General features: G+C 35.9%; 1 protein-coding gene across 2 annotated transcripts in view; it reads left to right on the top strand.

The window, feature by feature from the left end:
- The first annotated feature begins 5,574 nt into the window (after positions 1-5,574).
- The window catches only part of Tmem63 (transmembrane protein 63), a 154,100-nt gene continuing 153,674 nt past the window's right edge, over positions 5,575-6,000 (top strand). The window contains exon 1 of one of the 2 annotated variants that reach the window (XM_089238706.1): positions 5,575-5,674. The gene's annotated coding sequence lies outside the window, so the exon portion shown is untranslated. The remainder of the gene's footprint in view (positions 5,675-6,000) is intronic. The other variant, XM_089238707.1, reaches the window with a different exon arrangement.

Here is a 6,000-nt window from a genome sequence, read left to right as displayed (position 1 = left end):
TTACGACGAATTTCCTAATTATTGCTGAAATTCCTGAAGGACAGAGAAGTAAAGATTGCTACAAATCGCAGTAAAAAAAATCTAATAGATATATTTCAATATAATTTATCTCTTCATGAGAGAATTGGGTGTATCTTTTATCACTTTTATATATAACGCCCAACATATTTCATATAGAAAAATACTGGAAATAGAAATCTTATATATATATATATATATATATATATATATATATATACGTAAAATACGTAATGCTGACAATTTTCGCTAAAAACGTGTGATAAGACAACAAAATCACCAGTTATTGTTCATAAATTACCAATAAAGAATTTACTGGAGAAATAATAATGTCGTTCACGGGAAAAAAAGCTTAGAACAAATATTGTTTAGATGAATATTTATATTTATACGTAATTATCATAATATAATTTACAAACGATGAAAATTATCTTCAATTCATAATTTCAGTAAATATTGCCAATTCCAATATGCTTCGTAGAAAAAAAAACGGGGAAAGTGTGTGTGTGTGTGTATATATATAAAAGTGAGACAAAAACACAGGAATATCATTAAAAATACCGGACAATTCCTGTGTAATATGGTCACGCCGCTCACGTTGTAGTGTGGAATTGTTTCATACATTTTGCTGGTATGTCAGTCACTCGCCTTTCTTTTGAGTGTGAAACGACTTGGTGTTTTTTCTTGATTGACAGTAATCCAGAGAAGGGAGGGGAAAAACAGATTGTGTGAAACGGGACTATTTTGACCTAAGGATGAATCGGGAAAGGATGAAACGGCACCTAGCAGCATGTCTGTGAGCAGAAGTTTATACTATTGAAAAAGCTGGTCTGTGATATGGGCCGGATTAGCGAGAATCTACTGTACTTAACAATGGTTTTGCCGTATCCAATACAACAACGACGTAGTACAATATCCAGTGCCGTCTTAAGGCATGGGCCCACCCGGGCACGGCCCGGGGGCCTCACAAAAATTATATCTGGTTAAAATTTCCGGGAATTTGCCTAGTAGAGCCTCAGAAAAATCATTTGGTCCGGGGGACCATGATGCTCTTAAGACGACCCTGACAATATCTGGACCATATCGTTATATATCGGAATGTCAGATGTCATAAGTCCTGTATGGTACAGAAAAGTTATTTATGACATTAATTGATTAAGTCTTTAATTTTTCAGTCGAATATGTATTTGATTCCATGTGAATAATATTTGCTTTGAAGGAGAGCAACTTGGAACAATAAATTATTTTAATATAGTTTGAAATACATATATCTAAATAGTGAATCTAACAAAGATCTATATCAGACTCACGATATAGACCTGTGTCTCCTATCTTAGGAGATAAATCTATATCCTGAACCTGACAAACATATATATCAGGTATACCAAATATGCCGATATATCAAAACATTTCATCAATTATAATTGAATCCATATATTACTTCGTATGATTTGCATCGTAGATGTTGGTATTTAGGAGGGGGGGGGGGGAGTTTCGCTGTTGTATAAGCTATTCTAAACCATTATTTTTTAAAAAGTTTTCGATTTATTATTTTTTGTTCTTAATATATTGGTACGTAGTAGACACCTTCTCTCGTCTTAGTGAAGTAAGTGAAATTTCAACAATTTTTTTTACGATTTCCGCGGCATCGTCGTCTATTACCGAGTTCACAAGGGTTTCCACTCTCAGTGATGAACCAGCTAGTACCGTGTTTCCTCAAAAATAAGACCCGGTCTTATATTAAATTTAGCTTCAAAAAATGTATTAGGGCTCATTTTCGTGGTAGGGCTTATATTAGGAGCATCCTGAAAAATCACGATAAGGCTTATTTTCTTGTAGAATAACTCAATCTGTCTGAAGGCATTTTTGAATGATGGTTACACAAAAATATCGACAAAAAATTTCAACTTCATAAAACATTTCTTTTGGGTGTCGCCGTTTGAAGTAAATAGGAAGTTCTGTTTAGATTTTTAAGACCAAGCGAGGCGATGTGTCCATGCCCGCCGGAAATACTCGTCGCTTCATTCAGTACTCAGCGTCGAACGGTACCGGATACTTTTAATCGGGAATACACTATAGAAGTTTAATAAAAGATCTTAAGATCTTTTTTTAAAACTTGAAAAAACAACCAATAAGCCTATTGGTTACATTCGCTCGAATGCAATCCCAGAATATGTTATATGTTATACTATAAATGTTTTAGAAAAGTTCTTTTATAAAACTTAAACATCCCATTAGCCTATTCGGCTACATTTGCTCAAACATAACCAATGCACTTATTGGTTGCATTTTTGAAGTTTTATAACATATTTCTTTTAAAACTTTTATAGTGTAATACCATATGTTGCCATGTGTTGTTTTTTTATTTATCATCAGAGTAGAAATTTTCTTCGTTTACATTGATAAAAAATCAAAGTCTCAAATTTATCTGTTTACGTATACGTTCACCTCTCATCTAAGGAGACTTGCTTAAATGTTAACAAAAATTAAATTTTTGTTTATAACTTATTTCAAGTATAAATTTCGATGATATCACTTATTTATATTTTTATTTGATGATAAATAATAATAAAGCCATTATCATTTTATGTAGTTCAATACGTCCGTCATTTGTTGCAGCAACATACTAAATGCGTCTCATTGATAATTTTAGCTAGGGCTTATTTTCGGGGTTGGGCTTATATTAGGAGCATCATGAAAAATCATGCTAGGGCTTATTTTCGGAGTAGGTCTTATTTTCGGGGAAACTCTGTATTTCTAGGCTTCTTAATCCTACCTATTAGCAAAAAAAAAAAAAAACAGTTCCAGCAATAATTGGCAATACGTCACTATTTTGCAACGTTTCTGATGCCAATTGGTGATGTATCGTATTTTTTCATGTTCAGAAAGTCGATTTCCTGGAAGCTAAGTGGCTAGCCAGTGTCATTTACATATGTTTACATATATAAGCTGGGACGTAGCAGAAATTTCGTTCGGGGGGACCAAAGTGATAAAACAATAGATTTGGCCATCTTTTTCCTTTTTTTCGATCATTTTCTCACATTTCGAGGGGGGGGGCCAGACCCCCAAGTTCCCCCTCGCTACGCCCTTACATATAAGGAGACCATACATCCTGTATTTCCCGGGAAAGTCCCGGTTTTTTCTGTTTTTCTGGCCATCCTGAGTTTTTTGCAAAAATGTCCCGGTTTTTAACGTTTTTTATGCAGAGTTTACTTGAATACTTGAATTTGTTATTTTCATCAAAATGTATAGACACAGGTAATTTTCACAACTCAATAACTATAAGTTGACATTATTTCCAGCGATATATATATATTTGTATTTTCTCTGAATATTACACGCATTTAGAGAGATATAGATGGCTTTTTTCTCAGCCAGAGATATCAAGGAAACAGTTATTTTCCGGATATTATGCTGAGGTGAGCTCGGAAAGAAAAGTCATCACGTCTCCGCCGGGACTCGAACCCAGGCCATGGTAGCATGCTTACCCGGTATGCAAGACGCATACCGGGTAAGCATGCTACCATCTACACCACTGGAGACACATGAATCTGCCTTCCAAATTTCACGCACTGTGTCGTGAGGCGCTGAAGTAGAGGCAGTAGTAGCCTCTCTTAACTTCAGGAAATGGCCCCCGGGTGGGACGGTTTAGAGAGATATAGATGGCTTTTTTCTCAGCCAGAGATATCAAGGAAACAGTTATTTTCCGGATATTATGCTGAATATTATCAGCAATGGTCCCACCCGGGGACCATTTCCTGAAGTTAAGAGAGGCTACTAATGCCTCTACTTCAGCGCCTCACGACACAGTGCGTGAAATTTGTAAGGCAGATTCATGTGTCTCCAGTGGTGTAGATGGTAGCATGCTTGCCCGGTATGCAAGAGGGCCTGGGTTCAAGGCCCGGCGGAAACGTGATGACTTTTCTTTCCGAGCTCACCTCAGCATAATATCCGGAAAATAACTGTTTCCTTGATTACACGCATTGACAACACATGAATTGTCAAAAGTGCATTGAAGGACTGTAAAATATTTAGCGTATTTCTCAACATGCATAAAGCAGGCAGAGTAGAATGCTTAAAAATGAGAAAATAAAATTATTTTTTTTGTCAGAAGTAACTGGTGGGAGCAGGCGGATCCTGTGACCCGGGCACTGGACTGAATGGGGCGTGTAAATCACCTTCCAACTGCTCTCTCTACATCACTCGGGAGTTGCCAAAATGGTTGCATTCCCCTGGTAACGAAGTATCTGTTTGCGGCAAAGCTGCATTAAGATTAAAGATAACTTTTAAGCGACTTTGGTCTGCGGCCTTGCTCAGAAGCCTGCTGCTTTTCACATTTGACAGGTAGCTGGGAATAAGTTAATTCATTTAATAGATTTTACTCAACATCTTGTGTGCGTTGAGAGTAATATTGATTTTTGAAATAAAACATAGACATGGTGAATTTCACCGAAAATAATTTTTCTTAATTGTATATTTTGCAGAATAAACACATTCAGAGCACAAAGTGAAACTATAAACAAATATGGGGAAATGTTCTTGTAGCAGTCTTTTTCCTTCATTTGAGGGAAAAAAGTTGAGTGGGGATGGAAAAAATAAATTTGAATCGATTAATGAGAAAAATATATTCATAATTTTCGAATCCCCCAAACGAACTTATTATGAAAATCTTTTCAAACTTCGGGATTGAAAACAGCTATTTGGAGTATTTTAGAAAGTTTTTGTTAGTTTTGTGCTTTAATTGGCAATTTCGCCGTAATTTGGCGACAATTAGTGATGTCCTGCATTTTTCCGTATTTGCAAACCAAATTTCCCTAGAGGAAATATGGTCACCCTATTTACATATATGTTCATTTCTACGCAATAATTGATATTTGACGTACCTTTGTAAACACCTTCAATGATATAGTTAACAAATAGTTTAAATAATAGGTTACACATAGGGTGACCATACGTCCCGTAATTTCCGGGACAGTTCCGATTTTTCTTTTATTTCTGGCCGTCCCGGCTTTTCCTGTTTTTTACATGAAGCCTACTTGAATTTTTATCCTTTATTGTAGTCAAAGATTGAAATTATTTTTAACTCATAAATTATAATATGATAACTACAACTATAAATAAGAATATTAAGCTCCCAGATTTTATCTTGGTGAACGTTTTATTTCGTGGAATTCATTTTTATCCCCTGCAATTCGCATTGATTTTTCACTTCCCACAATTGTGATTTTTCCGTAATTTCAGGAATATTTGGAAACTTTGTTCCCTTTTTGTCATTTTTGGCAATAACTGGCGATGTCCTGTAAATGTAAACAGGACAACAACTCCAAAAATACCCACATTTTGTTGTTGTATTTTCGAAACATATGACATCCATATTTGTTATGGGCATCTTTTTCTCGGCCACCTCGTTGAGCATTTTGCCTGTTGTGGTGTTGTGTTTGTATTTTCCGTATTTAGGGTCCCTACTTCCCGTATTTCTCTCGAGGAAATATGGTCAGATTATACTTGCAGTACATGTGAAGATTCTGTACTGAGGAGTTGCTCCGAACGAGTGGTCAAACGTATTCATCTAAGTCAATGTCGTTCGTACAGAAATCACTAAAGAGTTGATTTGTAGCGGTTCAGGCTGGAAGGAAACCCTTGTTTTAACAATAAGGTAATTACTTGTCAGGGATTGGTGTCCTGTTAATTTGACGCCGAGAAATATCGGTAAAGGTTTAATTTGCCGTTTTGAGGTCAATTTTTCGATAACTTTCAAACAAGCTGTGCCACTTAATACAGTGTATAACTATACTGAAGGGACGGGAAAAAAGTGTAATCGTTACGCAGAAGAGCGTTATAGATAGAATATATTAATATAATATATACGGCAAAGTGTGCCGGGACAAAAGAGTACCAGTTCGCAAATTGACCAATGTCTGAATTTCTAGCTTTGCCCATCCACTGTGCAAAGTGGCTGGAAATCCCTTGCTGAAAAGAAAA

The sequence above is a fragment of the Pholcus phalangioides genome, unplaced genomic scaffold (genome assembly GCF_987345545.1).
Source record: "Pholcus phalangioides strain wild (caught in Gottingen) unplaced genomic scaffold, Ppha-v1.0 ptg000011l_1, whole genome shotgun sequence".
NCBI lineage: Eukaryota > Metazoa > Arthropoda > Arachnida > Araneae > Pholcidae > Pholcus > Pholcus phalangioides.
This window is presented reverse-complemented; position numbering and strand designations above follow the sequence as displayed.